The sequence below is a fragment of the Tribolium madens genome, unplaced genomic scaffold, assembly GCF_015345945.1.
Source record: "Tribolium madens isolate multiple individuals breed KSU strain unplaced genomic scaffold, Tmad_KSU_1.1 Scaffold_71;HRSCAF=194;Tcas5.2_LG6, whole genome shotgun sequence".
Classification (NCBI taxonomy): Eukaryota; Metazoa; Arthropoda; class Insecta; order Coleoptera; family Tenebrionidae; genus Tribolium; species Tribolium madens.
The window spans coordinates 1,789,412-1,802,062 of NW_025401041.1; positions in this window are offsets into that span (position 1 = coordinate 1,789,412).

Genomic DNA, 12,651 nt, shown 5'->3' on the forward strand with positions numbered 1-12,651 from the left:
GGCGAAAAATCAACGGATTAATGCTCGGACTCTTATGAATAATAAAGATCAAGTTACCCAGAAACTGGTAGGAGAGTAAAGGTGCGTTTATAAGGAAAATATTTCGAGGTCGACGAGGATGTGTCATTTTTTATTATGCCTATTATTAATAATACAGTCACAAAAATTAATTTTACCAACTAGACGCCTATAAATATTATCGGTGGGACGTGGCGTGGCCGCGGGACCTTTACCAGATATCTGTATTCATCTCGGTGTTTTTTACTACGTTTTTTACTCGATTCTAACGTTGGATCTCTCTCAATACACATTCTTAATCGTGTTTCTACTTTTACAAACACGATGGAAAACAAATATACCCATCTACCTACCCGAAAAGTTGAAAATTTTTCGAGTTAACAACGTTTTTGGTTAAAATCAGAAAAAAATAAAGCACCTACAGATAGGCAACCAAATATACAATTTTTTAATTTTCAATAGTTTTTGTGCCAAATGAGGCCTTTTTGTGTTTTTCTTTTCCTCGCAAACAATTACATGAGAGCACCGAAGGTCGGCATAAATCACAGCTTAAAGATGTTCGTTTAAGTGGCCTCAACCTCAGCCCCGACCGCAATTAATTTGTTTAATTAATTTGTATTAACGAAGCGAATTAATTATTTTTTAATTGCGGGAGTCAGCGACAAAAAGACGAACATCGATGGGTCACGGTTATCAATCAAGTCGGCGGCGTACAGAGACGGACTTCCGTTATTATGTGGCCCACGAATTTATGTGACTTTGTCACAGATACGAGTTATTAGCTGATAATAAATTATTTTAATACACAAATTTATGAAAATTTCTTCGGGATGGAACGGTAGTTGCTGATTAATGACGTGATTAATGCGAAATTATGACAAACAAACTGGGGTTAAGTAAATCAAATTTTCCGTTTCAGGACAATGAGAGAAATTCAGCGACAAGATACTTATCAAAGCCAAGTTACCTAGTTTCAGTCGTTTGTGATAAAAAGTTGTATGTTGAGCCACCCTGTTTATCATAAGCAAGCGCAAAATAATTTATTCAATAAACGGTACAAACCGACTTGTCTCACATTTATTATAACTTGTTTATTTTCCGGGACGTTGGCTTAGCCGTAATTAAGACGTCGTTGTCATCTTTTTCAATAAATAATTGTAAATTCCATACTAGTTTACGCCAGCACGTTTTTCATGCCTTATTATGGTAAGTAACTAGCGATTTATTAAATAAAACCGATTCGATTGATTTATCGTCTTATATCTATACCTAGTATTCAGTTTTTATTTTTATACACGTCCCATTTATGCCGTGTTTCAATTATTTACATTTTTTTGTTTAATAATATATGAACAATTTATGTGACATTAAATATATCTATGTTTGTGAGTTTTTAATGTGGCCAAAATTAAAAAAAAAAAAACACTGAAACTGTAAATCTCTAAAGAGAATTTTTATCGGCAACACGGCGAATATTAATAATAATAACGATCTTAGAAAAAAAATTAATTAGAAATCTTAACGATTAAAATTAAAATAAAATACAATCGATGCAATCGCCTTATTTATTCGCAAAGAAAAGATAATTAAAATCAAGTGTTTTTGAATGGAAAACTCACAGTTTTAGTATTTTATTCTCAAAACAAAATCACATTTTTTATAATAGTTTGATTTTTATTAATTATTATTTTCTGAAAAAAAAAAATTTAAAAAAGCTTTTTATTTCCTTTATAGATTTTTCAAGTAAAGTAAATTATTTAGCTTGTTTTTGAGTGTATTCTTACTTAAATTTTGACCAAAAATGACTTTTTGGGTTGGTAACTCGAAAATTAATAAAATCAGGGTCGCCAAATTAATTTTAAAATACAATCGATGCAATCGACTTATTTATTCGCAAAAAAATTGATAATTAAAATCACGTGTTTTTGAATGGAAAACTCACAGTTTTAACAAAACTTGGTTAGAAATTGTGTAATATCCAAATTATTTTGTGACGTTGCGAATGGCGGGATTACGCAATCCCGAACATAGACCTTTTACAACAAAACTGTTACGAAATGGGATTTGTGTTCTTGAGCGAATTATTACAATAACAGCCAAGCTCCCGAACAAGTTACTTGAATTGTTATAATTGTCCAAATAAATTACTTTTTCTGTAGCTTAATGCAAAATTGTGTAGAAATGGGGGCTGTATTATTAGTGCGTGCGTGTTGGGTATTTTCGAGTGCCTAATAGACATTTAGTAGTAAGCGATTTTTAAAATTTCGCGTGATTAGTGAGTGCCAATGGGAAAATGGAAAAGACAATCATGCTACAAAGATACGAATTAAAGAGTAGGTAAGTCAACAATACCTTTTAATTTTTTAGGAAAATCACCTTTAAATTTTATTTAATATTTTAAACTAATTTAATAACACATTGAACTGATGGTGTTTTTTTTTATTTTTAGTAGGTCCGTTTAAAAAGCAGAAGCGAATTGCTACAAAGAGTAGCAAAAGAAGATGCCATATAAGATTAGTGAATTATAATTTTTTTTGTTGTTTATCGCAAAGTGAAGTGTGTGAATTTGTGATTTTTGAGTGCAACAGTAAGTGTTTATTAAATTATGAATAGAAATTAGTGTTTTAGATAAAATGTATTATTTCTCAATTTTTTTTTTTCAAAATTTGTAGAAGACTGCTACCTAACAATTAAAAGTAATTCTTAAAATTTTAAAATTAAATTCAAATTAAAAAAACAGGAAATGTCTCAATACTAACGAAATTCATTTTAATATCAAAAATAGTTCTACTTAATGTGCCGCTTACATCTAGTTTAATCTTACTGAATTTCAGCTATCTTAACAAAATTAAATAAAAATCTTAACGAATACTTTGTAATTAAATAAAAAACGGTTTTTTTAAGTTTTTGAAGAAAATCGCAAAAATCGAGCATTTTTAGTTCGCAAGAACTTTTGAAATAGGATTAGAAATTTGAACAGGAAAGTTCTACGACAAATAGTATTTGCGATAATGACTTATTTTGGGCGTTTCCGGACACTTATCTTGAAATAATAGATAAACCAATTTTTTCTGGTACCTAGACTTTTTTTTGACGTACAAAATCTGAAAAATCAAACTTCCCAAATAATTTATTTTCTACTCATAGGTCAAGTTTCAAAAAAAAACTTCTTATAATTTTGAAAGCAAAATAATGACACAAAGAACAAAAAGTACTCTTGTAACGCTTTATTTTCCGACCATGTCACTCATGTCACTTCGTTATTTCCCCACAAATGAAATAAAAATACCATCCCAACGCCCATACAACGTTTCTCTCTTTGGTCACCACGACATGTATTAAGTACCACGACAAAATTGACAATCATCAGATGTTGGGAATGAGTGAAAATCATCCATAAACTTGTAAATCTCTCTTATGTAACAATCATTCTTGTCCATTTCTTATGGTTATAAATAGGCAATTATTGTTAGATATCTAACTACGGGGGCGCCACTTACTTAAAAACATCCGCATCGAATTGTCTTAACTTAAATCATGTCGTACTCAAGACAACATTACTCAACTCATGCCACAACCTACTTGGTTAAATGCTGGATAATGTAGGTCGGTCGATTTGATCCGAGCCGCCGGTAATTTACTTTATCCACTAGCGAATAAAATAGTATATTATTTCACGTCCGAGACGTGTAGCATCAAGGCAAATAATAAATGCAAAGCTATAAAAATCTACTCCCGTGTTTCATATTATATTTTTTTCACTACTAGCGCATGCATTACCCAAAAATACAATTGTGACGAATATAACCTTACTTAATAGGCATATTGACGTAATATGTCGTAATTCACAACGCGGCCAATTCATAGTGGCCGCTTCCATAAGTCAATTTGTAAAAATTGTGTTGTGTAAATCTTTAAACATGCAATTGTGTTTTTAGGGACATATCTATCAAAAATAAGAATTCCGAAAAAGTCGGGTTAGAATACTTCACATAAAAATCTAAAACGCCAGTCACAATTGTTGACACAATTTAATTACTTCTACTGCCAACATAGACACACTCCACACACTAGAGGTGGCGGGCTAGGGGGTGCCAACTTTACAATAAATTAAATGGCCACTATAAATTGACCGCGACTTTATTAATAGTATATTATATCACAAGATAGAAAAGAGATTTTTATAGCCGAGCTGTTTATTTCCCGAGATGCGTAGCTATAAAAATCTTCTCCACTGAGTTTTATATAACATTTTTTTCACTACTTGCACATTTATTACCCAGAAATACAACGGAAAAAATAACTTATAACTATATTATGTATAACTTTACATAATGAACATGCTGCCTCAGACGTAACATGTCTTAATTCACAACTACTATTTTTGTTATTTTACTATTATCTTCAGTAATTACTTACTTACCAGAGTTATGAACTTAAGTTGGAGGTATTTTTTATTCTAACTGTAAATGAGGTTATGTCATTTTTGTACTTTTCCATCTATTAAAAAAAAATTCTAACTTCATAATATGAAATATTTGTTAAAATAACAAGAAACTGCAAAAAAAAGTATTAAAATTCGCCCTACTACCAATTTTAACACGAAATAACATTATTTCATCATGTTTCAACAGTTTTGATACAAACAGAAGAACTAGAGGTCAGCTTATTGTGTTTTTAATGAGAAAGTTTAAGTTATTTTTTTGGTTTTGCTTTATTGATCTTGAAATGCTTCCCACCTCTAATGCATTATTGCTCTTGGTCAGTAATGAAAATGATTATTGACCACTAGGAAAGAAGTTTACAACCTCTCGACAGACTAAATCATAATAACACAACTAATACTAGTAGTAAAAAAGCAACTTTATCCACTAGTGAATAAAATAGTATATTATGTCACATACGAGACGCGTAGCATCGAGAGAAATAATAAATGCAAGGCTATAAAAATCTACTCCCGTGTTTGATATTATATATTTTTCACTACTAGCGCATGCATTACTCAGAAATACAATTGTAACGGATATAACCGTAATGGGCATGTTGACGTAACATGTAATTCACATCGCGGTCAATTCATAGTGGCCACTTCCCTGTGTCAATAAGTAAAAATTGAGTTGTGTAAATCAGACTCTAAACAACAATTTTGACATTTATTTTTTGACATTTGACATTTTTTTATATCTATTTAAGGATACTGATAATCTTGTATATGTTTTTTTATAATTATTTAGTAACGGGTCAAAAATTTTGCCAATAAAAGCCACAAATAACATTGAACAGAGTTACAATTTAGGATACAGCTTCCTTGTTTCCTCTTTTAATAGCCTATAGCAAAAAAACTTGGAAAATTATTTTTCCAATAGAAATAAATAGTCAAAGTGCAAACTTTAAAACCTCATAACTTCGAAATTTTTATAGATAATTTTTTTTTAACATTTTTTCCATGTTCCTGGTATCTTACCTTATATGGCATTTATCTCTGGGGCGCAAGTTCTAGCGCACCCTGTATATAGATGAACATCTGTCAGAATTGATGACACAGTTTAGTCACTTCTGCTGCCAACATAGACACAACCCACACAATAGAGGTGCCAACTTTGCAATAAATTAAATAGCCACTATGAATTGGCCGCGACTTTATTAATAGTGTATTATATCACAAGGTAGAAAAAAGATTTATAGCCGAGATGTTTATTTCCCGCATGGAGATAGTAGACTATACTAGGTCCAAGATTTCTCGAGATGCGTAGCTATAAAAAACTGCTCCACCGTGTTTTGTATAACTTTTTTTTTCACTACTAGCACATTTACTACCCAGAAATAAGCTTACATAATCAACATGTTGCCTCAGACGTAACATATCATAATTTACAACTACTATTTTTGTTAATTTATTCTTACCTGTAGTAATTAATTACTTACCTAAGATAATAGTACATTACCAACGAAATGGCATTACCACCGAGGTTTGTATGCTATTTTATTCACAATGAAATTATTTTTAGTATTGGAATAAAATGAAATTCTAACAAAGGTAAGGTCCAAACTTGGTAGGCCATCCAAATTGCGTTTGATTTTTGACATTTCAGAAATGTCAAAAAATATATTAAAATAATATGTGAATTTGATATTAAAATTGTTGAAATGGAGTAGTACGCTCCCCCAGAAGTAAGAAAAACTGCTACAGAAGCAATTGAATACTAATTTAGCTAAATATTATGCGAAACTTGACAATTTGCATGAAAAAATTTCTAGTATTTTTGTAATCTTAACGTTGGCAATCCTGCATATTACCGCCTAAGAGAAGTAATGTTATTACATACAGGGCTTTCATTTCAAAAGGAGCCAGTCTCAATAACTTTTGACATTGAGCAATTGAATACTAATTTAGCTAAATATTATGCGAAACTTGACAATTTGCATGAAAAAATGTCTAGTATTTTTGAATCTTAACGTTGGCAATCCTGCATATTACCGCCTAAGAGAAGTAATGTTATTACATACAGGGCTTTGATTTTAAAAGGAGCCAGTCTCAATAACTTTTGACATTGAGCAAATATATTTTCAAGCAACAACAGGTTGATTAGGATCGCGAGGGGGAAGTTCAAAACCAACATTAGTTTCATTTTAAGTTTCATCCCCTAGTCGCTAGCCACCCCTACTTTAAAACTTTAAATGGCACCCCCTACTTTTTAAAACGTTTTCGGAAAGAGAAAAATCAGCGTATCTAAATATCAAAGAAAATTTTTTGTCTATTTGTTTTTCAGTTAGAGGTGGCCTAATTCTTGAAATTTTTAGTCCTAGTAGCCTTTGATTAAACTCAATTTAAGTTAAATAAAAATATGTCGATTTGGATTGCGATGGGAGAATTCAAAACCAACAATAAATACATTTTAGGATTCATCTCTTAGTCGCTAGCCACCCCTACTTTAAAATTTTAAATGGCACCTCCTGTTTCCTAACCTTTAAAAGGTTAGTAATCGGTATATTACATTGGTGATTGGAAATAATGTATTATTTTATTCTTACTGTAAATGAGGTTATGCCATTTTTGTACTTCTGCATCTATTAGAAGAATTTTCTAACTTCATAATATGAAATTTTTGTTAAAATAATAAGAAACTGCAAAGAAAAGAGCAAAGGTGTTAAAATTTTCTCTACTACCAATTTTAACATGAAATAACCTCATTTGTTATGTTTGGACAGTTTTGACAAAAACAGAAGAATTCGAGGTGGGGTTATTCTGTTTTTCATAAGAAAGTTTAAGTTTTTTTTTTCGATTTTGCATTATTGATGTTGAAATGCTTCCCACCTCTAATCCATTATTGCTCTTGGTCAATAATAAAAATGATTATTGACCACTATGAAAGAACTTCACAACCTCTCAACAGACTAAATAATAATAATAATACAACTAGTACTAGTAGTAAAAAACAACTTTATCCACTAGTAAATAAAAATCAACTTTATCGATCCAGCTGGGTCTTGCTAGGGAATCAATGAAGAGATAAGAGTCGAACACGATGTTGTGTGTAATTTGTATGCATATACCGGGTGTTTACACGCATCGCGTAGGTATAGGTAAGATGAGTAGCCCTTGTCGTGCGATAAGCGCGCCATCTGTCGTAATGTTAGTTATCCGAAATGACGTCCCCACAATTCGGTTGTAATGTTGTCGTCCGTCGCATTAATGGTGGTACCACGAGTAAAAACCACACAACAGCTTGTCGGACGAGAGAAAGGCGGAGCTTGTTTCCGTCATTATCAACTAATGAATTACGGGTGACAATTGCGAATCATCTATATTCATCTGTTTCGGGATCCGTCCAGTTTTTATCACATCGGCCATATTTTCGGACAGTTTTCTATATAATTAGTAGCCGGTCTTCTTTCTTTCGAAAAATCTGCATCTAGGCGGTCGTTTGCCTTTATTTGGACGAAAATTGGCCCCCTCGTAAAATTTGATGATAGGGCCAACGGACAATGGAGCGCTGCCTCAAAAACGACTAATTAATTATGATAAGGAGAAACAAATGAATGCGCGACGGCATTAATCAAAACAAGCACGTTGGCATCGAGCAGGTCTTGCATACCGACTGTCAAAAACTACAGTCGAGAATATTTCCAACGATGGGAAAAAACAAAATACGACCGATGCAATTTTTCGACTTATTTATGCGCAAAAAATTTCTCATAATTATAATCACATTACATGACTGTAACAATTTTTTAATGTGTTGCACTTGTACAGAAAAAAAAGTAGAAAATTGTTAAAAGTTAAATATTTTACCAATCTATTAGATGCAAAAATGAAAAATAGAGTGTTTCACTTAATTTTTTTAAATTATCTAAGTTTTAACAAACTTCTACATTTTTTAACATTTAAAATCAAGTTATTTCAAAAACTAAACAAAATCGAACAATAGAAGTTTAGCTTAAAAAAAATATTTAAAAGCTACATTCAAAAATACCAAGAAAGATACAGTGGCGGACACGGAATTTTGGACATCAAAAAATTTATGTCAGTTTCAAAAATGTCAATGTAAGCCAGGCTTTATTGTCATTATAATTGACGTTTAAAACTAAAATTTGAAAGTTTTAGTTGACATTTATTTGTGGCGTCGATTTTTCGAAACAATTATGCCAGCAATAGGTGTTTTTATATAAGTTTAATAAATTATTTTGATTTGTTGTCATTTTTCCTCTAGCTGTCAGGATACAAATTACAAAAACCAAAAGTGAGGTTAGTTGCCTAAGACCCGTTTTATATTTTTATTTATATCAGTCGAATTACAAATCGTCCAAAATTCCGTATCCGCCAGTGTATACTGTTTCATTTAAAAAACACAAGTTTGTATTGTAACTTATTTTTTGGACACGCTGTATAGTTGAAAATAATTTCAAGTGATGCACTAGAATTGCCTACATAATTTTTTTTAAATTCAAATTTTTAAAGACACCTGTATATGCGGAAATCGGAAAATCTATCGACTGAGGCCAAAGCCAAGTCGATATCTCGCAAAAAAATTTTGAATTTTTAAACGCCGATTACGGCGAAACTAAAGGAGATAGCGCAAATAATTGGGAAATTCGTAATTAGCGCGTCAAAATCTATCGGATAAGATAGGTTTAAATTGAATCTGAGACAGTTTAAAAACACTAGTTTTTAATATGGTTATTTTTACGTGAAATATACATTTAATGAAATACTTATTGTACGATATATTAAGCTACATACAGGGTGAATATAAAGTATGGAACCAAGTGTTTTTTTAAAATCATTTGCCTCCAGAAAATAACAATTAATATAAATTAAGATACTTCTAATATAAAAAATGTGATCGCATTTCAAAAACGAAATTTTGTTTTGTTTTTGAGTTATGCGATTTTTTTGTCAAAACTAAAAATGTATTTTTTTTAATTCAATTTAAAGTAGATAGTTAAAATGTCTAGGACATAGCCTTTATGAGAAAAATGGTTTTATAATGGATTGCCATTTAAAAAAAAATATTTTTCAAAACTCGAAAACAAAAGACAATTAGGGAAAAAATAATATTTATGATAAAACATCACTTTACCATTCATAAATTAGTTTTTCCAAAAAATAAATAGTTTAAGCAAAAAACATTTGGTTCCATACTTTTGATTCACCTAGTATAATGTACAGGGTGTTCCGTTTTTATTGTTCCAAATTTAAACAGGTGATAGAATATTAAGTTTTAAGACAATAATTTCCTATAAACATTTATCAAAAAATGTTATGTAAGCAAGCTACACCCCCTAAAAGAGGTGCGTTTTTTAATGGAGTTTTTCCACTATTGCAGAATAGATAAAATTACAAAAGTGGTACAGCTGATAACCTATAAACACCTGAACAAATTTTAAGATCAGTTGACGAAATTTTTTAACACGGGCGTTTTAAACAGTAAGACAAATTTAATTTTTAATTTATATCTTATTTATGGTCTGTAACACATATTGTAAATTGATTTTACTCAAAAACGGTAAGTTGTATCGAAAAAACGCAAGAGACCTATGTTTGTAAAAAACTATGAAATTTAGAATTTTGTGGCTGAAAGTGGCAAGAACCAACAGCCAAAATAGTTAGGGTACTTTTTACACTAAACCCCCACAGTTTTGGACGCTCCAGAGTAAAAATTTCGACATTTTATCTTTGAATTCGTTTGGGTGTATAAAGGTTATCAGTTGTACCAAATTTTGTAATTTGATCTACATTGGTTTTTAAAATATTGAAAACAATCTATTAAAAGATGCACCCCGTTGAGGGGATGTAGCTCCCTCGCATAGCATTTTTCGATACATGTTAAACTTTTATCTTAATATTGAATATTCTATCATCTGTTTAAAATTGTAACAATAAAAACGGAACACCCTGTATAATAAATATTTCTAAAAGTTTTTAATTAGAGTAAACATAAATTAAATCAGATAATATAGGTTTAATTTTTTTTATTTTGATATTCATTATAATAAAAGTAACGATATTCCCCGCCTTCGCCTCGGCTAGAAACTTATATTTGAAGTAACTCTAGTATATTCTTGAATTTTGAAATTTAAGAAAAACGAAAATATCGAATCAAACCAAATGACATTTTTTCCACTACGAAAAATATTTGTGTTTTAATTTATAAGAAGAAATCTCACTCATCAAAAAATTCTCCAAAGATTTTCAAAAATTAGAGATTTCGATTTGTTCAATTTGTCAAAATAACTCGGCTCCGCCTCGACTACTTTAGGTAATTCTAGTTTAATCTTCTTGAATTTTAAAATTATAACATTCATATGAATTGAAATTTTGTCAAAACAGTTTCTCCAATTTAATAAAAGCAAAATTCAGTTTATTCCAAATTAACAGGAAACATCGATATAGTAAAAACCAGCCAATTTTATGCGGAAATTGTTTAAATGTTAACTGCATCCGATGAAAAATGTAAAAAATAAAATTTAATTGAAATCACTGCAACAAAGTTCCAAACCCGACAAAATTAAATAAAAAAACCTTCCCATAATTCCTCATAGAACCTGCTCTAGCGTTCCGATATAAATTAAATAAAACCTTCGACATGACGGCAGGATGTTATAATGCTGAGCAACACTTTTCAACATTAATTAAGACAAATTGGTGGGATTTTCGATGTTAGTTCTATGGCAAGTTTCGATTATATCATCGATTAATTGAGAATGCATGAATTAACCCGCAATACGAATTTTTTATCTGATTGAGAAAAGTGCATTCCATCGAGGATTCCTATGAATGCATGAGGTGCGTGTTAATGGCCGACCTGTGTGTTGCTTACATTTCCAATAAAAGCGATAATTCGTAAATTATTCGCGACTCATTTTCTTTCAGGAGGCGCTCTCTATCGAGAAAATAAAAACAAATAAAAAACTAAGACAATTTGTAATATACGGGGTGAATCATATAAAACTGCAAGCCGGACGAACTAAATACATACAGCCAAACGTTGATAACTTGATGTTAAAAACTAATCATTTAACTTGTCACTGTGCTTTGGACAACCTTGAAATAAAAATTATATACAGGTGTTTCCTCATTATTACAAAAAAATTCGAGCACATATTCTACATCAAAAAATAACACTAGTTTGCCAAATAAATGACTTACGAATATACAGGGTGATACATTTTTATATAGTACGGACACGTCACTTGTTATTTTTGGATGTAGAATATGTGGTTGCAATTTTTTGCAATATTATGTATGAAATTGTCAAGTTGACAAGAATTACTTTTAGTTGATTAATTTTTCCTAAATTTATGTCTGAAATTATTTTGAGGTTGAAAATGCAGTTTTTTAATTTATTTTTAAAATCGCGGGTAATAAATTAATCATTATTCGAGTGGTTTATGTATTTTTTCATGCAATTTCAACGCTGGCGCGACCACAATAATAAGTACGTCTGCCCGTCCATGAAATTTATGCCCATTTAATGGGTCTTAGCGGTCGATGACAATTACGACTGAATTCCATAAAATTCGCAGCTAACGCCCAACGACATCGACGTAAATCATGGTAGGCCGGTGACACCTACCAACCATTTCAACGAAAAATGCATGAAATTCAATTTTGGTAGCACTTCCTTATTGCGCTCAAGTTGGCAAAACTGATCAGTATGCATTACAACTATCACATTTAACTGCCAACGACAAAAACGCGTAAATTAAAACAAATTCCAACCATTTTCACGCCCCCTTTTAATTTTCTTTCGACTATAGGACTTTTTTTTTAATTAATTATGTTATTGCGACGTGAGATAAGACAAGCATGTGATAAATTGTTAAATTCGAAAAAAAATATTCTTTTCTACAGATATAAATTAGACCCTTATTGCTATTTAAAAAAATCAACCTAGCCTTGTAACTTAAAAACAAATGAAGGTGCGCAACTGAAAGAATTACGGTTTATAGGTCACACAATTATGTAGAGGTATGTAAAGTTTCAAAGAAATCTTGTGAGTCGTTTTTATAATATTAAGTGTTTCGGAATTTTAGGGCCACCCTGTATGGTTTAAAATTTGTCGTTTTATCTCGATTATAAATAATGTTTTCTAACATTTATGTTTATTATTAATGAGATGCGAAAAAATG